Source organism: Scyliorhinus canicula, chromosome 20 (assembly GCF_902713615.1).
Source record: "Scyliorhinus canicula chromosome 20, sScyCan1.1, whole genome shotgun sequence".
Taxonomy (NCBI): Eukaryota; Metazoa; Chordata; class Chondrichthyes; order Carcharhiniformes; family Scyliorhinidae; genus Scyliorhinus; species Scyliorhinus canicula.
In genome coordinates this window covers 31220110-31244037 of record NC_052165.1, presented here as the reverse complement: position 1 = coordinate 31244037, position 23928 = coordinate 31220110, and positions in this window count along the sequence as shown.

The window sequence follows — 23928 nt, the reverse complement described above, 5'->3', positions numbered from 1 at the left end:
CTGATACTATGGTTACAGCCCCTGGGTATGTCTTATATAGATCTGACAAGTGCACCGAAGGAGGGTGGACACCTATATCTCTGACAGACACATCCATCATGAGTTTGAAATACCCACAGAGAATCCAAAGTTCCCAGTTGTTTTTATTAATTTATTGGGTAACATGTCATTCTTAATCAGTTACTCACGCCAAGCTTTAAATTCTAGTATAGATTGTGGGGCTGAATTTGAATCAGCCTTGAACTACTTTGGCATTCATTTGGAGGTATTGATTTTGGTGATTTTAATTTCAGATTGTGTGTCTGATATTCTTAAAGCATAGATGTTGACATACTTCCCTTGCTGTGGAACAAATCGTGTTTGCATCCAAGTGCAATGCATTGTTGGGTCCATTGCAGAAAGGATTTATTTCAATGTAAGCCTGGAGAATATTTTAAAGCCACTTCAAGGAACAGCGCTTCATTTTTCAATGAAGCACATTATAACCTCTGTCAGAACGTTTGGATTAACAACCTTAGTATTTAACCATCACTCCCATTTTCTCTCAGACACTGGGCTGCACTAAAGTCACTGGACTGGAAGAGGGCTGTGGACTGCTACTTGAGATGGGGATGTCCTCCCATTGGTACATGGCCAGTGGAGTGTTTTGCACATCTAGAGTCTAACTACTACACTTCTGCCATATATTATTAATGTATATCTTCTCTTTGGCTATTCTCCTGTAACCATTCACACCTCCTTTGTGCTAAAAATACACATGTTGGTAAATTAATCCAAGGCTCAGAGACTTTCTTTGTTCAGAGAGTTTATTGACTTGCTCAGTCTCACAGCTCTTCTCCCACTTAACCCAGTATCCTAGCTATCCCCTATTTATATGGGGTGAGACTCTCCTTTTGGGAGACCCTGCCAAGAAATGTTGACGCCGGGACTGAATCGCGTGAGTTCTGCGGCCCTGAAAGTGGCACGGGTCCCAGAACGATTCAGGACATCCTAATGGGCTAGCACAGGCGCCACATGGAATTAGTATTCCAACAAATGCTGGGGGGGGGGGAGGGGGGGGTTCCTTTTCTCAGGGAGTTCTTAGTGAGGGGGTGGGCTAATTCATTTAGTTAGCGGGTCTTTGTGGAGGGTCCCTCTTGTTAGGGAGTCCCTGTGGGGCACTTTGTGGGGTTCCTCTTGTTAGGTGGGTCTCTGTGAGGAGGTTCTTTCAGTTACGGGTCCGGGGTTCATTCTATTCAGAGGGTTCCGGAGGAGGGGCATCTCCCTCTCAAGGGAGTCCTTGGGGCCTCTCTATTGAGGGGGTCTCTCGCTGAGGGAACTGTGTGTGGGGGGTCTGGTAGAAGAGGGGTGTGCGGCTAATGCATTGATAGACTTTGGGGGCAATTCCCTCAGGGCGTTGCTCCCCTTGGCCACCACAAGGTCCACCATGTCAGGCTCATGTTTGATGAGACCTATAGTAATCCCTGCCCACGTGATTCCCGGCCCAAGGGTGTGCAGAAGCATGGAGGGCCAGAGGATAGGTGGCCGGGCCAGCTAAACATTTGCAAATGGGTCATTAAGCCAGATTTTCATTCATTTACATGCTCCCTCAGGCGTGAACCTCGATCTCAATGCCACTGGGTTGATCAGAGCACCATGTCTGCCAATCCCCGGCACTGATCCCAATTGTTCAATTCTCTGCGGGAGGCAGAGAATCCAGGCCAGAAACCTCTGTGTTAGCTCGTGCCCAATATGTGGGATTGACCACTGAGAAACACCCTGGGCTAGATTCTCCGATTATGAGGCTATGTCCTCACACCAGCATGGGAACGGTGTCGTTTTACGATCGTAGATTTGGTGCAGAACGGCCACCGATCCTCTGTTTGCCTGGGGGCTAGCATGCCGTCAGCGTAGAGCATCTGCCTCTAGCTGCCGATACGGCCCGGAGAATTTCCGGATCCGTGGCTGCGCAAAAGGCACCGGCCGCACGTGGATCCGGCCTGTAAAATGGCCCTGCAAGCCCTGGACCACACCCAGTAGTGCCCCCCGCCCCTGATAGTTTAGCTCTCTGGTTTAGCTCTCTCAGCTAAATCGTTGGCTTATAAAGCAGACCAAGCAGGCCAGCAGCACGGTTCGATTCCTGTACCAGCCTCCCCGGACAGGCGCCGGAATGTGGCGACTAGGGGCTTTTCACAGTAACTTCATTGAAGCCTACTCGTGACAATAAGCGATTTTCATTTTCATTTTCATAAAGTCCCCCCTGTCCGCGGATTGGCCTTCCCCTGACTGTGGCGGCAAAGGACTGAGGTCTGCAGCCGTCATGTCGGGTTCCCGACGGATGATAGCACACCCGACCGACGCCGTCGGGAACTCGGCCCATCGGGGGCTGACCCTCAGGCAATGTCCTGAGGCCGTCGATACGGTGCACGGCTTATTCTGTGAGTATGCCACTTTGGTGGGGGTGGAGCATCGCAAAAGCAGAGCCGCCCCTGATTTCATCGGAAACGGTTGTTCTCCGACGATCACCAAACGCGATTTTGGCGTCGGCGCCCAGAGAATCCCGCCCAAAGCCCCAAATCAATGGCCGGAATTCTCCATTCTGGATGTTGCCTGAGGAGAATTGATACCAATTTGTGTTCAGGCAAACGTATGCGTGCTGATGAATACGAGGGATTGCCAAGGGGATCATGCTATCACATCGCCTGCTCAAATTTAAATTAATTAGTAAACTGTCCAGCCCTTCCTAAAATTGGCAGCAGCGTATCTGCATCAGATTTAGCGTTTACCCATCCTCCCCCTCACCTTGCCCTCCTCCAGCCTACTGTTCATCGTTACTATCAAGGATTATATCCAGTTAGTTGTTGAGTTCCACAATATTCCTCAGTGTAAAAGTTACTAGTCCTACCAGCTGAGGGTAATAAACGGGATTTCAAATTCTCACTGTTCTTTGAGGAATAGTCTCCTTAAGGAAGACATCCCACAATTACACCAAATAATTGTGCCTAATCTCTTGATGGGGTGCATCCTGTGGTGCATCATGGGGAAATTTCACTCTCAGAGTCTGTTCTTCAACTTCAGGACCATTGAAATAACAATGTCCAGCTCACTGTAGATTCTGACTGAAAGAGCATAGAAATTGGCCACATGAGGTTTATGGAAGCCTGCTGTGGTGATGTGTTCATCACTGGCCTCTCCACTCATGGTGACAATTTGGTCAGTGCCCTCAGATATATTGCCGTAGGTGTGAAATGGCTAGCACTACAGTGAAAGTCAGAGGTTCTAACTGGCCTTTGTTCCTCTCCCAGGTTACACGGCTAGTGGGGAGGTGAGACATAAGGAAGCATTAGATATGACGCACCAGCCAAAATGGTGTGAATAAGGCTTGACGAGTGATCTTTTTCTTCTCATCAATTTCACATGAGCAAAACCGCCTTCTTTGTCGTTTGGCTGGGAGGACTTCCAGGCACATTCCTTTTGATGCTTTGGTGAATGTTTGAACATAGTTTTGCTATTATATTGACAGGTATGGAACAAAATCCCAGCCAGCACCAAGTGGAAGGTGGGAGTGGATGGAGTTTCTGTATTCCGGTATAAACAAAGAGGGGGCTCATTGTTTATCCTGTTAATTTGGGGAATAATCGAACACAGGCTCGATTGGGACAATCCTCCCCCCCTCCCCCCCACCAATTTTCAAAGCAATTAACTTCAAAGTCAAAATTACTTGCAATCTGTTAACATCAATTTTGCAAGGGGATTTGAAACAGCTATATAAACTGAAAAATTGCTTTCTTATATGACTTAATTGGAATATAAGAACACTACTAAAGATTTATTGGTTACTGTCAACATTGTAAAATATTGCTCGGCATGATAAACTGATTTGTGGCCTGTGATCATAATTTGATATTATTCCAAATCAGGAAAATGAAAACTTGCATTGTAACCTCTGTGTTTTATTCGTGAAGTTAAGCCTGGTATATAATAATAATAATCTTTATTGTCACAAGCAGGCTTACATTAACACCGCAGTGAAGTTACTGTGAAAAGTCCCTGTGAACAGTCCGGCGCCTGTTCAGGTACACAGGGAGAATTCAGAATGTCCAAATTACCTAACATCTTTCGGGGCTTGTGGGAGGAAACCGGAGCAACCGGAGAAACCCACGCAGATACAGAGAGAACGTGCAGACTCTGCAGACAGTGACCCAAGCCGTGAATCGAACCCGAGACCCTGGAGCTCCTAAGCAATAGTGCTAACCACTGTGCTACCGTGCCACCCTATAGAATGTCCAAGTGCAATACTTGGAGATAATTTTGATTTTGGGTAATAGTATAATGTGGATTCAGCTGCCAGTTATATATCTCTGCTGGCTTTTATTTCCATATTTCCATTCCAGTCAACGGACTGGTAGTGGCCAATCGCAGGAACAATATCATGGCAGCTCTATGTAGAATGAGGCAATAATTATGGTAATGGTAATAACCTGCACAGGGCGGGACGATTGTTTTCCCCCTGTGGCTCGAGGAATATGAGGTCACTGCTAACTGCGGGGCTCATAACCATGTTGTATAAAAAGTCGGCCAGATAGCAACCGACTGACGCAGAGAGAGGGGACTCAGTGAGGTTTACCAGGCTCTGTGTGAAAAGATGTTCTTATAAATAAACGTTTTCTTCTGTTTACTCTGACTCCCCTCACCTTTACTAAACAGGCGACAAGGATAAACTGGAACTGTCGACCTGGAACTCTGCCGACTACACTGTCTCTCCATGACTTTGTTTCTCCTCGGACTAAGGTACATAAGAACATAAGAACTAGGAGCAGGAGTGAGCCATCTGGCCCCTCAAGCCTGCTCCGCCATTCAACGAGATCATGGCTGATATTTTGTGGATTCAGCTCCACTTTCCGACCCAAACACCATAACCCTTAATCCCTTTATTCTTCAAAAAAATATCTATCTTTATCTTAAAAATATTTAATGAAGGCGCCTCAACTGCTTAATTGGGCAAGGAATTCCACAGATTCACAACCCTTTGAGTGAAGAAGTTCCTCCTAAACTCAGTCCTAAATCTACTTCCCCTTATTTTGAGGCTATGCCCCCTAGTTCTGCTTTCACCCGCCAGTGGAAACAACCTGCCCGTATCTATCCTAACTATTCCCTTCATAATTTTATATGTTTCTATAAGATCCCCCCTGTATCATTTTAAATTCCAATGAGTACAGTCCCAGTCTACTCAACCTCTCCTCGTAATCCAACCCCTTCAGCTCCGGGATTAACCTAGTGAATCTCCTCTGCACACCCTCCAGTGCTAGTACGCCCTTTCTCAGATAAGGAGTCCAAAACTGTACACAATACTCCAGGTGTGGCCTCACTAACACCTTATAGAATTGCAACATAACCTCCCGAGTCTTAAACTCCATCCATCTAACAATGAAGGACAAAACTCCATTTGCATTCTTAATCACCTGTTGCTCCTGTAAACCAACTTTTTGCGACTCATGCACACCCAGGTCTCTCTGCACAGCAGCATGTTTTAATATTTTATCATTTAAATAATAATTCCTTTTGCTGTTATTCCTACCAAAATGGATAACCTCACATTTGTCAACATTGTATTCCATCTGCCAGACTGTAGACCATTCACTTAACCTATCCAAATCCCTCTGCAGACTTCCGGTATCCTCTGCACTTTTTGCTTCACCACTCATCTTCGTGTCGTCTGCAAACTTGGACACATTGCCCTTGGTCCCCAACTCCAAATCATCTATGTAAATTGTGAACAATTGTGGGCCCAACACTAATCTCTGAGGGACACCACTAGCTACTGATTGCCAACCAGAGAAAAACCCATTAATCCCCACTCTTTGCTTTCTATTAATTAACCAATCCTCTATCCATGCTACTACTTTACCCTTAATGCCATGCATCTTTATCTTATGCAGCAACCTTTTGTGTGGCACCTTGTCAAAAGCTTTCTGGAAATCCAGATGTACCACATCCATTGGCTCCCCATTATCTATCGCGCTGGTAATATCCTCAAAAAATTCCACTGAATTGGTTTGGCATGATCTGCCCTTTATGAACCTATGCTGCGTCTGCCCAATGGGCCAATTTTCATCCAGATGCCTCGCTATTTCTTCCTTGATGATAGATTGCAGCATCTTCCCTTCTACCGAAGTTAAACTAACTGGCCTATAATTACCCGCTTTCTGCCTACCTCCTTTTTTAAACAGTGGTGTCACGTTTGCTCATTTCCAATCTGCCGTGACCACCCCAGAGTCTAGTGAGTTTTGGTAAATTATCACTAATGCATTTGCAATTTCTCTAGCCATCTCTTTTAGCACTCTGGGATGCATTCCATCAGGGCAGGAGATTTAAATACCTTTAGCCCCATTAGCTTGCCCATCACTACCTCCTGAGTGATAAAAATCATCTCAAGGTCCTCACTTGTCATAGCCTCATTTCCATCCATGCTGGCATGTTATTTGTGTCTTCCACTGTGAAATCCTACCCAAAAACCTGTTCAGTTCCTCAGCCATTTCCTCATCTCCCATTATTAAATCTCCCTTCTCATCCTCTAAAGGACCAATATTTACCTTAGCCACTCTTTTTTGTTTTATATATTTACAGAAACTTTTACTATCTGTTTTTATATTCTGAGCAAATTTACTCTCATAATCTATCTTACTCTTCTTTCTAGCTTTTTTAGTAGCTTTCTGTTGCCCCCTAAAGATTTCCCCGTCCTCTAGTCTCCCACTAATCTTTGCCATTTTGTATGCTTTTTCCTTCAATTTGATACTCTCCCTTATTTCCTTAGATATCCATGGTCGATTTTCCCTCTTTCTACCGTCCTTCCTTTTTGTTGGTATAAACCTTTGCTGAGCACTGTGACAAATCACTTGGAAGGTTCTCCACTGTTCCTCAACTGTTCCACCATAAAGTCTTTGCTCCCAGTCTACCTTAGCTAGCTCTTCTGTCATCCCATTGTAATCTCCTTTGTTTCAGCACAAAACACCAGTGTTTGATTTTACCTTCTCAACCTCTATCTGTATTTAAAATTCCACCATATAGTGATTGCTCCTTCCGAGAGGATTCCTAACAATAAGATCATTAATCAATCCTGTCTCATTACACAGGACCAGATCTAGGACCGCTTGTTCCCTCATAGGTTCCATTACATACTGTTCTTGGAAATTATCGTGGATACATTCTATAAACTCCTCCTCAAGGCTGCCTTGACCAAACTGGTTAAACCAATCGACATGTAGATTAAAATCCCCCATGATAACTGCTCTACCATTTCTACATGCATCCGTTATTTCTTTGTTTATTGCCTGCCCCACTATAATGTAACTATTTGGTTGCCTTCTCCTATCAGTGACTGTTTTGCCTTACTATTCCTGATTTCCACTCAAATGGATTAAACCTTATCCTCCATAGCACCGATGTCATCCCTTACTATTGCCTGGAAGTCATCCTTAAATAACAGAGCTGCACCACCTCCTTTACCATCCACTCTGTCCTTCCGTGTAGTTTGACACCCTTGGATATTTAACTCCCAGTCGTGACCATCCTTTAACCATGTTTCAGTAATGGCCACTAAATCATAGTCATTCACGATGATTTGCAGCATCAAATCATTTACCTTATTCCGAATACTATGAGCATTCAGGTAAAGTACATTTATGTTGGCTTTTATACCTCTGTTTTGAATCTTAACACCTTAATCAGTAACCTCTCCTAAGTTATTTTTCCTCTTAACTTTTCTCCTAATTTTCCTTGTCGTTGAACCCATATTGTCATGTAACAACCTGCAGCATCACTTTCCATTTATGCTTTTACTTCCCGTTTTATTCCTTTTAGTATTACTGGGCCTATTCACTGAGCTTCCCTCAGTCACTGTACCTTGTACTGTTGCCCTTTTTGACTTTTGACTGTGGCTTCTCTGCCTTACACTTTCCCCCTTACTGCCTTTTGTTTCTGTCCCTGTTTTATTACCTTCCGACTTCCTGCATCAGTTCCCATTCCCCTGCCACATTAGTTTAAACACTCCCCAACTGCTCTAGCAAATAGCCCTCCTCGGACATCAGTTCCAGTCCTGCCCAGATGTAACCTGTCCAGTTTGTACAGGTCCCACCTCCCCCAGAACCGGTCCCAATGCCCCAGGAATCTGAAACCCTCCCCCTGACACCATCCCTTCAGCCACGTATTCATCCTATATATCCTGTCATTTCTACTCTGACTAGCGGGTGGCACCGGTAGTAATCCTGAGATCACTACCTTTGAGGTCCGATTTCTTAACTTCCTTCCTCGCTGTTAAGTACTTCATTATGCCTTTGTTTGGTTGATTGTATGCTTTTGACCCTGCTGTTGGATCTTGAAATCAGTGTGCAGAATGCCTGCGATACCTTATCAGAGCAAACAACATTACCGAAAATGAGCTGCAGAAAGTGATCCTGTTGACAACACGCAGAGGGCACATGTTCGGTGTAATTATAGGCCTAATATTTCCAGCGGCACCGAATACAGTAGTATTTGACCAGTCGATCGCAATGGTGCGGAATCATTTCAACTCGATTCTAGTCGTTCGTTGTGCAAAGGTACAGATTCAATACGGCAGAAAGGGGGAGTCAGTTGCGGAGTATATTTTCCGTTGCAAAAAATCACTGAATATTGCAAATATGGCGCTGTACTGCCGGAAATACTCCATGACTGACTGGTTTGCGGTATTAACAATCTCAAAATCCAAAAGAAGCTTCTAGGTGAAGGTTCCCTAACACCCCAGCAGCCTTTGCAAATTTATTTTTCACTGGTGAGTGCCGCTCGAGCGTACAGGAACTCCAGGGAATGGAGGTGAATGTTATCCTGGGCCACGCCCCTCGCCGTCCTTCAGCAACTGGAACGGACAGCTGCGATGCTCTAGGCCTGAGGTCTTGAGGCCCTGGACCACGATACGAGCCCTCTGCAGATTGTGGAGGTGCTGCCTCTTCCACCTGTGAGAAGTGAGGGTGTCGAGGTTGCCAAGGATGCCAGCAGTGTGATGGACGCCGCCTTGATCACCCTGGACGTGCAAGGCCCTGTGTTAGGACCCTACATTTGGATGACCCTAAAGAAACTGTCAGAAGTGCAGCTGATCTATGTGGCAGTGCAACTGGTGGCCCCTATTTGTATCCCTGTGTGGGTTCATGGACACTTAATCGAAATTGAGCTGCTATAGCTGCTGCCAGCTCGGTCGTGCCGCACCACATGTTGAACCGGATCCAACACGGGGTGAGTTAATTATTGTAGGCTGATTCGGCCGCCCCCCCTCACCATATATACAGGGGAGTGTTTGGTTATTGTCGGCTCCATGTTCAACCCAGTGGTCTGCGAGCGTCAGTCCTTGCACCTTCCCCTCATTGTGGTTTAGGGGTCGGCCCCAAACCGCTGGGTCGGGATTGGCTGCACCATAAGCTGATCGACTGGCAGCGTATCCTCTGGGTGGACTCGCCGGTGGGGGCGAGTGGGAGGGTGCTTATATACGGTACTGAAAAAGTTTCCCATCGTATTCGTGCCTGGCCTTGGGAAAATTAAGGGAGCTATGGTGAAAATCGAAGTGAGCTGCAAGCCAGCCTGCAGCTGCAACATCTTACTGACGGGCCACACAGAAGGAGCTCAGGCGAGACTGGGCAACTACCCTGCCTTTGTTAAAGATTCAGGCCCATCACCTACAAACTGACTAACTCTGCATATCACCTTGTGTAGTCAGCACCACTGCAAAACCAAATTTTACACCATCGCTTATCAGCCTCCTAATCAGAGAATTTACAGAATTTACAGTGCAGAAGGAGGCCATTCGGCCCATTGAGTCTGCACCGGCTCCTGGAAAGAGCACCCTACCAAGGTCAACACCTCCACCCTATCCCCATAACCCAGTAACCCCACCCAACACTAAGGGCAATTTTGGAAACTAAGGGCAATTTATCATGGCCAATCCACCTAACCTGCACATCTTTGGACTGTGGGAGGAAACCGGAGCACCCGGAGGAAACCCACGCACACACGGGGAGGATGTGCAGACTCCGCGCAGACAGTGACCCAAGCCGGAATCGAACCTGGGACCCTGGAGCTGTGAAGCAATTGTGCGATCCACAATGCTACCGTGCTGCACCACAATGCTACCGTGCTGCCTAAGAAAGAACAAAAAACATTACAATGCAGGAACAGGCCCTTCTGCCCACCAAGTCTGCGCTGATCCAGATTGCTTATTTAGACCTACTACATATTGTCCAAATGATCTGTATCCCTCCATTGCCCGCCCATTCATGTGTCTACCAAGATGTATCTTAAACGTTGCTATCATGCCTGCCTCCACCACCTCCACTGGTAACATATTCCAGGCACCCACCATCCTCTGGGTGAAAGACTTTCCTTGCACATCTCCCCCAAAGTTTCCCCGTCACACCTTGAACCTGTGGCCCCTCGTAATTGAGTCTTCCATCCTGGAGAAAAGCTTCTGATTATTCACCCTGTCTATTCCTCTCGTAATTTTGTAGACCTCAAATCAGTCCTCCCCTCAGCCTCTGTCTGCCCAACAAAAACAATCCGAGTTTATTCAACCTCTCCTCATAGCTAACATCCTCCAGGCCAGGCAACACCCTAGTAAACCTTCATTGCACTCTCTCCAAAGCATCCACGTCCTTCTGGCAGTGTGGCAACCAGAACTGCATGCAATAGTCCAAATGTGGCCGAGCTAAAGTTTTATGCAGCCCTAACATGACCTGCCAACTCTTTTACTCAATGGCCCGGCCGATGAAGGCAAGCATGCCGTATGCCTTCTTGACCACATTATCCACCTGTATTGTTATGGAACTATAGACCTGAATGCCCAGATCCCTCTGTATGTCAATGCTCCTCAGGGTTCTGTCATTTACTGCATAATTCACACCTGAATTTGATCTTTCAAAATGCATCACCTCACATTTGTCCAGATTGAAGTCCATCTGACATTTCTCTGCCCGACTCTCCGATCTATCTATGTTCTGCTGTATCGCTGAAACTATCTATGAAATGAACTGAGATCTACAATCTCCTATGGAATCCAGATGCTTTGGTGATAGAGACTGACTCGCTACTTAATGAATAAACCTCACCAGCTGTAAACTTCACTATCTGTAACTCCACCTATCTTAGTGTCATTTGCATAGGAATTTGATTTTGGGTACTAGACCTTATGTGAGCTAATATTTATTTTCTCTGTGGTCTCTGTAGTGTACAATCTTTTCTCTATTCATCTCTTTAGTTGTATGTGGAGTGGGATATGATGGACTGTCCTTTGAATGGGTTTTGAATGTGTGCAATATACTAACGTTCTTGACTTCATCCTACCTTGGGTTTTCTGCAGGATTATTAGTAAGAATTGGATCGCACAAAAACTGTGGGGTTGGGGAAATATGCTGTTTATTAAAAATGGATATGCCTTTCTGTTTTGGTGGTGAGAGAAAAAAAAGTGGTGTTTGAATTACCCCGACAAAGTCCTACAGCAGGAAAGCCAGGCACCATGCAGGGAGGAATTCCAAAATTCGGTGAAGAACCAATAGATTCCCATTCAGCAGCAGCTGGTGAGGTTTATTCATTAAGTAGCGAGTCAGTCTCTATCACCAAAGCATCCGGATTCCATAGGAGATTGTAGATCTCTCAGTTCATTTCATAGACTTACTAGAATACATGGGACTAGAAGGCGTTGAAGAAAAAGGTGACCCTCCGCTCGACCTAGATTAGCTCTTCCTTGAAAAAGATTATGAAAGGGACCACTGTCGCAATGGGTGATGCATTGAAAGATGAGGCCCCTGAGATTTTTTCCTCTCCAGGAGCTGCCTGTTGTTGAAAAGCACCCAGAAGAAAAAGAAAGGGGGTGGCGAAGCTGCACACAAATAATTAGAATTCTAGAGACTGTGGGGAAGCTGCTAAGTTTGCTATATCTGTGGCAAAGTGAGTGAAGAGATATAAGTAATATATAGACCTTATGCTTGGCTATGTTGTTAGAATCTTCTGGGTTTGATATTTTACCATTGTCTGGGCCAGTGACCTCCAGTGCTTCCTGTTCTGTCCATGTGTTGGCAACTCCTCCACCCGTCCTGTCCATATACATGGCATTATGTGTTTCTGTGTCCTGTAGAGAGGACAGGTGTATGTTGGAGAGTCAATGGGGAGATATTGGGCTGGTCAATGAGGATCTAGAAAGGGAAATGTGTGTAATGTGAAGGAAGGAAGCGAGTGTTCAGAGTAATTGGTGGTACTACGAGAACAAAGCATTGCTAGTGTGTGATATGAAGACAGAAAAGTGAAAGGTACGTATGTTTGGAATGAAAAAGCATGGTAGCACAGAGGTTAGCACTGTTGTTTCACAGCGCCAAGGTCCCAGGTCGATTCCCAGCTTGGGTCGATGTCTGTGCAGAGTCTGCACGTTCTCCCCATGGGTACGTGGGTTTCCTCCGGGTGCACCGGTTTCCTCCCACAAGTTGCAAAAGACGTGCTGTTAGGTAATTTGGACATTCTGAATTCTCCCTCTGTGTACCCGAACAGGCGCCAGAATGTGGCGACTAGGGACTTTTCACAGTAACTTCATTGCAGTGTTAATGTAAGCTTGCTTGTGACAATAAAGATTATTGTATAAAAAAAAGTTTGCAATGACAATACCTTGGTGCTTCTTTCTTATTGTTATGTGTTGTGGAATCACTTTAAGAGCATGTGGATTTAATTCTACATGCCCCTGACTGATGTGTTTCTCACGGGCAGGGACACGTGAAATGGGGTGGGCCCCTGTCCCACCACGATCCTGCCCATCCCTGAGTTCACTCTCAAACTATGTCCCCAGCAGGCTGTAAAATCAGCTGCCCGCCTGCCATTATTTATTTAAGCAGTTAAGGGTCACATACACTTGTTATCAAACCTATTGATCTGGATAAAACACCGTAATAACACCAACATATACTTGGTGTGGGCAGCCTCTTCTCAAGGGCAATTAGGGGTGGACAACAAATGCTAGCCGAGCCAGCGAAGCCCACATCCCGGGTAAAATGAATTTTAAGAAATGGGACTGGAGCAGGAGGAACTGATAGATAAGTTTAAAAGGCTACAAGGAAACAAGGGTGCCCTGCAACCATAGACTGATCCGTTCCCCGACTTCCTACCAATTCCCTCCCCTAAATCCATTACATCTCTCCTAACCCGACTCCCACTGCCTCATAAGAACATAAGAATTAGGAGTAGGCCATCTGGCCCTTGAGCCTGCTCCGCCATTCAATGAGATCAAGGCTGATCTTTTTGTGGACTCAGTTCCACTTACCCGGTCCCTCACCGTAACCTTTTATTCCTTTACAGTTCAAAAATATAGCTCCCTTTGCCTTAAAAACATTTAACAAAGTGGCCTCAAGCCTCAACTGCTTCACTGGGCAGGGAATTCCACAGATTCACGACCCTTTGGGTGAAAAAGTTCCCCCTCAACTTAGTCCTAAATCCCCCTTATTTTGAGGCTATGCCCCCCAGTTCTAATTTCACCCGCCAGTGGAAACAACCTCCCTGCATCCATCCTATCTATTCCCTTCATAATTTTATATGTTTCCATAAGATTCCCCCTCATTATTCTAAATTCCAATGAGTAAAGTCCCTCTTCTCATAAAATAATCCTCTCAACTCCGGAATCAACCTAGTGAATCTCCTCTGCACACTCTTCATTGCCAGTACATCCTTTCTCAAGTAAGGAGACCAAAACTGTACACATTACTCCAAGTGTGGCCTCACCAGCACCCTATACACTGCAACATTACCTCCCTGTTTTTAAACTCCAACCCTCTAGCAATGAAGGAGAAATTCCATTTGCCTTCTTAATTACCGACTGCACCTGCAAACCAACTTTTTGTGATTCCTGCACCCAGGTCCCTCTGCACAGCAGCATGCCGCATTTTCTTTACCATTTAAATAATAGTCCATTTTGCTGTTATTCTACCAAAATGTATGTCCTCATATTTATCAACATTGAACTCCATCTGCCAGACCCTTGCCCACTCACTTAAACTCTCTATATCCCTCTGCAGACTTTCAGTGTCCTCTGCACACTTGGCTCTACAACTCAATTTAGAGTCATCTGCGAACTTGGACATATAACACTTGGGCTGGGATTCTCCCATACCCGGCGGGGCGGGGGGTCCTGGCGTACCGGAGTGGCGAGAACCACTCCAGCGTCGGGCCTCCCCAAAGGTGTGGAATTCTCCGCACAGCTGGCTGAAAAGCCTTCGCCGGTCGGCGTGAGTCTGCACATGCGACGGAGCGGCAGCGGCCGCTGACGTCACTCTGGTGCATGCACGGTGGAGGGGGTCTCTTCTGCCTCCGCCATGGTGGAGGCTGTGGCAGCGGCGGAAGAAAAAGAGTTCCCCAATGGCACAGGCCCACGTGCCGATTGGTGGGCCCCGATCGCGGGCCAGGCCACTGTGGGGGGCACCCCCCGGGGTCAGATCGCCCCGCGCCTCCCCCCCCCCCCCCCCCCCCCCCCAGGACCCCGGGGCCTGTTCGTGACGCCTGCTCCCACCACTGGCACCAGAGGTGGTTTAAACCACGTCAGCGGGAGAGACCTGACAGCGGCGGGACGTTGGCCCATCGCGGGCTGGAGAATCGCCGCGGGGGGCCCGCCGACCGGCGCGGCACGATTCCCGCCCCCACCGATTCTTTACCCTGCAGGGGGTTGGAGAATTCCGCCCTTGGTCCCCAATTCCAGATCATCTACGTAAATTGTAAACAATTACGGACCCAACACCTATCCCTGAGGCACGCCACTGTCATAATATCCACTCATGTACATCATGAGATGTAGACAGGCAGTGATTGACACACAGGATAACCAATGAACACACACGACACACAACAACCAATTACCAGACAGGACATCAGGGTCCCAGGTTCGATTCCGGCTTGGGTCACTGTCTGCGCGGAGTCTGCACATCCTCCATGTGTGTGCGTGTGTTTCCTCCGGGTGCTTCGGTTTCCTCCCACAGTCCAAAGATGTGCAGGTTAGGTGGATTGGCCATGATAAATTACCCTTAGTGTCCAAAATTGCCCTTAGTGTTGGGTGGGGTTACTGGGTTATTGGGATAGGAGGTGTTGAACTTGGGTAGGGTGCTCTTTCCAAGAGCCGGTGCAGACTCGATGGGCCGAATGGCCTCCTTCTGCACTGTAAATTCTATGATCTATGATCTATGACACCACCACTATAAAGGCCAAAGGGCATTCCGGCTCTCTCTCTCTCACATGACACAGCTCGGGAGATAGTCACAGTGCAAAGGCCAATGAACATCATCACCATGTAGTAGAAAGCTAGTCTGGTCAAGCCAGTAGGAGGTTATCAGTTAGGTTAATAGAATGTGAACCTACAGCAGATTATGTACAGCAATCAACAGGTTCAATAAAACAGTGTTGGACCATCTCCTGTGTCGGAAGCCTGTTTTTCGTTTTACTGCATCCAGTTGCAGTCGATGTTACATCAGCCACTAGCCACTCATCGCCAACCAGAAAAATACCCATTTACCCCCTCTTTGCTTCCTGTCAGCTAACCAATCCTCTATCCCTGCTAATACATTACCCGTAACGCCATGCACCTTTATCTTATGCAGCAACCTTTTGTATTGCACCTTGTCGAATGCCATCTGGAAATCCAGATACATAACATCCACTAGTTCCCCGTCGCCACTGCTTTCATAATGTCCTCATAGAATTCCACTAATTTAGTCAAACGTGACCTGCCTTTCATGAACCTATGTTGCGTCTGCCCAATGGGACAATTTCTATCCAGTTGTCTCGCTATTTCTTCCTTATTGAAAGGTTCAAGCATTTTCTCCACTACAGAAGTTAAGCTCACCAGCCGATAGTTACCCGCCTTTTGTCTACCTCCTTTTTTAAACAGAGCCATCAAATTTGCTGTTTTCCAATCTGCTGGAACTGCCCCAGAGTCCAGCAAATTTTGGTAAATTATCACAAACGAATTTGATATTTTCCCCGCCACCTCCTGTGATGCATTCCATCAGTTTCAGGAGTCTTATCTACCTTTAGCCCCATTAGCTTGCCCAACACTACCTCCTTAGTGATAATGATCATTTTAGGTCCTCACCTGCCATAGCCACCTTGCCAACAATTATTGGTATGTTATTTGTGTTTTCCACTGTGAAGACCGACACAAAATACCTGTTCAATGCCTCAGCCGTTTCCTCATTTCCCGTTATTAAATGTCTCTTCTCATCCTCTAAAGGACCAATGTTTACCTTTGCTACTCTTTTTCGTTTCAGATATTTGTAGAAACTTTTGCTATCTGTTTTTATATTCTGAGCTAGTTTACTCTCACAATCTATCTTACTTTTCTTTATAGCATTTTTCCTAGCTTTCTGTTGACCTTTAAAGGTTTCCCTCTCTTCCAGGTGCACACCTTCCTGAGTCGATTTTAAAATTCTCATCTTCATTTACAAAGCGCTCCATGGCCTCACCCATCCCCATCTCTGTAAACACCCCCAGCCCTGCAACCCTCCAAAATATCTGCGCTGATCTAATTCTGGACACTGTGGATGTGGTATTTTCACAATTGTAACCTTTACGTGAAGTCAATCGGATCTGGCGTATCTCAAAACTAATTTCCCTCAACTTCAGCCAGAGGGAGCTAGACGCCAGGGGATATAACTTGAAACCGCAGGGTCCATCTTGCCCTCCACCCAAAAGAAAAAGGTCAATCCAGAGTGTTACCCTTCCCCAGATAGTCTAAAATTCAATTTTTTTTTGGATAGATTGTAATTTCCTGGATATTATAAGTGTGCAGATGAGATCTCGTCTTCAGAATTATTACCCCACCAAAGGGAATAGGAGTTGGGTTCATGGAGTGTTTGATGCAGAAGGGTCAGGTGAGACAATTTAAGTTCTAAGTAACCACATAAATTTAGTATCATGAAAAAGTATGCATCTTGGTGGCTATACAAAGAGTTCAAATCACCACACTTACATAAATCCCGAAAAGATAACTCATTCTTATTTCTATGAGAGAATCCCAAACGTAAACCTTTATTTCAGACAAGTACGAGACTTTCAAAGAAAACTCGGATATCCATCAAACATCAAAGCAATATTATTTTGATCCCCCAAAGTGTTAGACTTGTTCGATTTAAGATGGACCTCTCATGGGGGTGACCGCTACCACCCTCTTCCCTAATTAAACTAATAATTCAAATTCAATGGAGATTCTTATAATGGATTTTTGGTGTTATATAATTAAAAGGTGGTGTGGAAAATGGTAATTTGTTCAATAATGTTTTTCTGAAGTTCTTCTTGAAAACTAGGGTTGGGTCATGGTCATGTCGGTCAATCTGTTTGGTCAATGTATTACATCCAGTAAGATACTGAGAATTGGTGCCTAGTGTCTCTTTATCAAATTGTGTTTTTTTATCCAAACTTTAGTGTGAGCTGTCATTGTCAGGACCCTCAGGATAGTGGCTTCTAGATGCGTGTAATTATTTATCAACAATGTCACATTGATGTGAAGGGAGTTGACCATGTATATGCTTGGTCAACTTTGCTCTCAGATAATGCAGCTTGCTGTAGGTTTTGCTGAAAAGTAATTTTTAAATTAATTCATTGTATCTATCCCATAGTTTATAGCCTCTGCTCCTTTAAAAGGCATCCCCGACTTTAATCACCCTACCATCAGTGGTGACTGTGCCTCCAGCAGCCTCGGATCATAAGCTCTGAAAAATTCACTCCCTCTCCACCTCACTTTCATCCTTTGAGATGCATATTAAAACCTACCTCTTTGATAAGCACTCGGCCAACTGGTTCAATATTACCTCATGCTGTTCAATGTCAAATTTTGTTTCATAATGCTTCTGGAAAGGGCCTGGGGACATTTTATTATGTTAAAATCACATATATGTATATATATTTATACAAGTTTTGCTTGACTCATCTTTACAGCTTTTAACAGGTACTGAAGGAAGGATGCAAGTGGCGGCCGCAAACCTTTCGATGGGACGGTGGCACAGTGGTTAGCACTGCTGCCTCACTGTGCCAGGAATCTGCGTTTGATTCCCATCTTGGGTGACTGTGTGGAGTTTGCTTGGGTTTCCCACGGGTGCTCTGGTTTCTTCCCACAGTCCAAAGATGTGCAGGTTAGGTGGATTGAACATGCTAAAATGCCCTTAGGCTGAGATTAGAGGGCGGGGGATTGGGCCTAGGTAGGGTAGTCTTTCAAAGGGTCGGTGCAGACGCAATGGGCAGAATAGCCTCTTTCTGTATTGTAGGGATTCTATGATAAGAAGCGTAACCCTTGCTTTATGTAGAGTTAAGGATAGGGTACAAATTGAACAGGTCACATGGGGACTGGGAGCGAGGTGGAGAAGGGCACTACCCTGTCTCAATGAAGTAGGGAAGGTAGCCTATCTGCCAAACCTGAGGCTCTGGCGCTATAATGTCCCAAACGTCAGGCTGTGAACTTTGCCTTGTTCTCTGCTTTGCTTTACCTGGGTGGCTTGGATGCGTAGTGTTGAACAACGAACAACAAGCTTTGTTAACAACAAAACTATAAATTTATTTACATTACTTATTGTGATTCATTCACATTCTTAAAGTAGAAGGTCACTGTATTATGAAATGAAAATGAAAATCGCTTATTGTCACGAGTAGGCTTCAATGAAGTTACTGTGAAAAGCCCCTAGTCGCCACATTCCGGCGCCTGTCCGGGGAGGCTGGTACGGGAATCGAACCGTGCGGCTGGCCTGCTAGGTCTGCTTTAAAAGCCAGCAATTTAGCCCAGTGAGCTAAACCAGCCCCATATTAAACTATGTTATCTCTAACTGTAGAACTGTCAAGTGCACAACTGCTCTCTCTCTCTCTCATGCCTCACCATCTTCTGCAACCTTCTGTCTGTCTCTGTCGATATCTTCTGACCCACAAGGCTGTGTCATCCCTTATATACTTATAGGACTAGCTCCCTCTACTGGCTGTCTGTATAAATTTCATTAACCGTTCACTGTGGTACAGTAGTCCCCCTTTATAACGCGGGTGTTGGGGTCCAAGACAGCCACCCGCGTTGCATCCGAGCCGCGGATATCCACGATGGGGGTTTTAAATTTATTTAAAAATCTATGCTAGCGCTTCCCCTTGTGAGTCTACGGGGGGTGGGCGGAGAGGTCAGATCCCCATAGACTCACAATGGGAAGCGCTAGCATAGCTTTTTAAATAAATTTAAAACCCCCATCATGGATCTAATTAAAACAGTGTCAATTTCAGCGGCCGGCTCACTTTGATCCGGAGAGGGAAGCTGCTCTCTCACTGAAACAATCAGCCGGCCGCTGAAATTGACACTGCCGGCTGCTCTCTCCCTCCAATCAGAAACATTAAAACTTAAAAGTTGGATTGGAGGGAGAGAGCAGCCGGCAGTGTCAATTTCAGCGGCCGGCTGATTGTTTCAGTGAGAGAGCAGCTTCCCTCTCCGGATCAAAGTGAGCCGGCCGCTGAAATTGACACAACTGACAGTTGGGGTCCATAAGCCCCCCCCCGCGGTATATCGCGAACCGCGGTATTGCGGAGCGCGGTATAACGGGGGACTACTGTAGTGTGTTACAGCACAAACAAGTCATCAGTCCAATCTATCAAGTGTTTGAATGGTTGAGCCATGTTCGTTATCTGACGTGGTTTCTTTCTGTGCTTGTGATATTGCTTTTGTGTTTCCTTTGCCTTCAAAACTTGTTTGGTTTCTGGTCTTTGAGCAAATACCAACTCATTAAATTTGTTGGCATGACCTCTTTTTGTTCTGTTCTTCCTGATATTGGTGCCATTAGGCGTGAATTTTATATTGTCTACACGTGCATTTGTCCGTGTTACCTCGACCGGTAGTTGTGTTTCACTCACTGTCCTGCAGTCCCTTGCTCTGTTGCCATCTGGACTTCTTTCCATACTGTATGGTCTGTCAATTGTGACTGCAAGTTTCAGCACTTTGATGTCATTCAAGTGCCATGTGTCCTTTAATTGTCCTTTGGCATCACAGTCGTACCTGTGAGTACATACTGTAGTGCCATAACTATTCTAGGTGCGCTCAGGATCGGTTCCTTGCTGCTTGATTGATTCAATTTTAACTTGTTTACTATCCTTATCTGCTGGATTATCTGACGTCTCATCAGGCTTTGTGATATTAGTTCCTGTTGGATGTTCAGATGTATGCATGCACTCTTGATGCTTCCATCTGGAGTCAACTTGTCCAAGATATCATTTTCTTGTAGGCTGTTCATGATTGTTGTGCTCTCAAGTGATCTGTTCATTGTTGCAGTCTCATTATGTTCTCGTTGGCTGTTCACAATTGATGAGTTCTCAGTTGATTTGGTCACTGTTGCACTCTAATTGTCAGCCTTTGTAGAGTCCAGCTGAGATCTATCAGTGTCGCTATTGTCCTGCACAGCTTGTATGCTACTTGTGATCACTTTGTCACTAGTTGCAAATAAAGTGGATAGATCATCATAGTCTTCTTTTTGTTGCTCATCATCTGTTTCTTCACTGTTACCTTTACCGGCAAATACAGTGGATACACTTTTGTCATTTTCATTTTTTTGCTCATCAAATATGTGATGCACTATCAATTACGATGAGAGGAGAGTAGGATGTAATTGAGGCTTTATTACACAGAGATGTGTGGCCTCCTACAGCAGCTGGCGAATGGCTGCTGTTCGGAGAGCACACATATTTATACTCCACCTACTGGGAGGGGCCAGCAGGCAGGGATCTACCCCCGTACCTGTAGTACAAGGGCCTTATCGTAATACCAATATATACAATATAATACAACAGTGGTGACTATCACAATATGCAAGATGGACCTTCATAGTCTTCTTCTGGTTCTTCATTTGTCAGATTACTGTCCTCATCGGATGATTGCAGTATTATGTCTCGTAGACAGTTTCAACGATCCTCTGTCTTCATGCTGTCTGGAACTTGCAGTCGTTTCACGAGGTAGCGCACGCATTTGATCCCAATATGGACTCTCGCTTGATGTCCACAATGGCGAATTGCACAATGTGACTTTGATTATGCATCCATGCTTCTAGGTTACATACCCCTAACGTTTCAATCACATTCCCACTGTAGTCGATCAGCCATTTCTGGCGATCAAAATCTGTCGGAGGAACTCTCAGAAAGTTTAATTCGGAGAGACAAAGGAAATTTTCACTTGTTCCGGTGACAAACTAGCATTTGATTAATGTGCCATTCAGCAACACTGAAATGGTCCATTCATCAAGGTTTGGAACAATTGTGATTGGATTTATTTTTTCAGCTTCTGAAATTTCCTGTGTACCTTTGTCTACACTTTCAATTATGTCCATATAGAATATATCTTGCAAATCTATTTCATCTTCTGTGATGCTGAGCTTATGCTCTTTATTTTTAGATTTGTGAAAATGTTCTTTTTTCATGCTGCAGACTTCTTTTTCAGCTGTTGGTTTGAATTTCATCCCTGTGCTGCATTGCGAGGCAAAATGGTTCTGTTTTTTGCATGTCAAACACATTCTTCCGATTGCCAGGGATCTTTTTCTTAAGTGGCCGTGGCCAAAACGTCTGCACGTCAACATGTTCATGATGCATGCACAAATCGACCGTCGTCCGGAGTGAGCTCTTTTGACAAGTGCGCATGCGCAATCTTCTGCGCACCAGAATGGTCAACTTTCAGATCGCGTCCTCTTTCAAAGAGCTCATGTGCAAACTGGTCCCGCACATGCACAGAACATTCAACATCTGAATTGCGATTTAACTGTGCATGTCTGAAAATGTCCAACTTCCAAAGCATGCGTTTTTTTCAGGCCCACACAAACTGGTTTTCTATTCCAGCACACTTAATTTTTTGCTGCACCACAGCTTCAATGGAGGCAAAGAAAATGTTACTTTGCCGATTCAACATTTCAAAACTTATATTTTTAATTGCTTTACACGCATGGGACATTTTAATAGAATCGTCCAGTCTTACTTTTTGTTGCTTTTGTAATCGTTTACTCAGCTTTTCATTTCTTTTAAGCTCACAATAGCTATCAAATATTTCAATGACCAGATCAAATTTATTTTTTCAATTTCATTGTCAAAGTGGAAGGAGTAATACAATTCTGTGGCCAGCGGTCAAGCCCAATTTAGTAACAGCGCAATCTTTAGCTTTTCACTGACTGCTTCGAGGTTTAAGGCTAAGAGATACTGCTTAAACTCTTGTTTGAAAATGTTTCTACTTTATCTACTTTACCCGATGTCCTGAATGACTTTGGAGTCTGCAGACCTTTCATGAAGCTTCGGCTGGGTATTTCTTTTTGTGATACTGCTGTTTGTTGCTACTAGAGTCTGGTTGAGATTGTTCTTCACACATTTTTTTTCTTCCTTCGAACAGAGATACTTTCTCTCGCCCTGAACCTTACTAATCTACTCTACTGCTCTCACTCTCTCCCATGCCGCACCATCTTCTCGAACCTTCTGTCTGTCTCTTCTTCTGACCCACAAGACTCAGCGTCATCCCTTATATACTCATAGGACTAGCTCCCTCTAGTGGCTGTCTATATACATTTTATTAACCTTTGCATTGCCTTCATGCATAATACCACAAACGTCATTAGGCATTACTGCATGCATTGTCCTCCATCTCTGACCCCACGCGCTATACCTGTGATGTGTTAAAATTAGGTCTTTGGAGTTTCTCTAGGCTCCTATGGAGATTGTATCCAGCTACTTTCATGATTCACATTGCTGATTATTGCATTGTATACTAATTGCCACCAAGTGTACATTTTACAATTGCTCCACTGATGTGAAAGTGTTCTCCTGCACATCAGGCTCCCTTTGCCTGTTCAGGATGAGCACATCAACAATGGTTAGCACTGTTGCTTCACAGCGCCAAGGTCCAGGTTCCATTCCCGGCTTGGGTCACTGTCTGTGTGGAGTCTGCACGTTCTCCCCGTGAGTTCCTTTGTTATCCAAGTTACTCCATTCAGAACTCACCTGATTGGAATGGTTAATGAAGAGCACAATCCTGCCATGGTGCTGCTCCTAGCTAATAATTAGATTTCTATCAGGCAGATAGGGGCTGCTTGATACCAATGGATCTCCGCTGTCCTTATGGATCACCACTGTGTTCAACTATGTTCATTGATTAAACAAGTTTCTCAAGCTTCCGAGCGAGATTCATTGAAGCAATAGTGGTGTCGGGGCCATCAGCCAAATAAATAAGTTATAACATTCTCCAGTTAATCCGCCCTGCCTTAGAGTCCAAAAGCTGGATCTCAAATTTTAAAAATGACGAGTTCAAAAACCTTTCATCATTCAACCTTGCCGGAATTAACTGGAATATCCACAAGTGAGGCTGGCTATGCATTTCAAGATTATCCCCTCACAATCTTAACTCACCACTTCCTAGTAATCAGTTGTAGATGTGAAAGCTGGCGGGATTTACAGGAGGTAACCATCAAAGCAATGAAGAAAGGCAAACATCTCAAGCGGAAAGGGATTCCGCTTCCCTTTTTGTGTTTCTTTCCCTTGAACAATCACAGTTGCACAGTAAAGCATTGATCACAGGCCGACTGCCATATTATTGTTATATCCATAAGCTGCTGGCCATCTCTTACATTTTAAAGTGCAATAATATTGGGTTATCATCAAATATTAAATGCTTGATTTACAAGTGTTGATGTCCTTTGTAGGATTTTATGACTTGGAAGATATTACTTATAAGAACATAAATAGGAGCGGGAGCAGGCCATTTGGCCCCTTGAGACTGCTTCTGTTATACGATCGCAGCTGATCTTCTGCCTCAATTCCATTTTCCCGTATACTCGCGACCAAAGGTTGTTCATCCCAATCTCAAATATACTCAATGATGGAGCATCCACAACCCTCTGGGATAGAGAATAAACATTCACAACCCTTTCA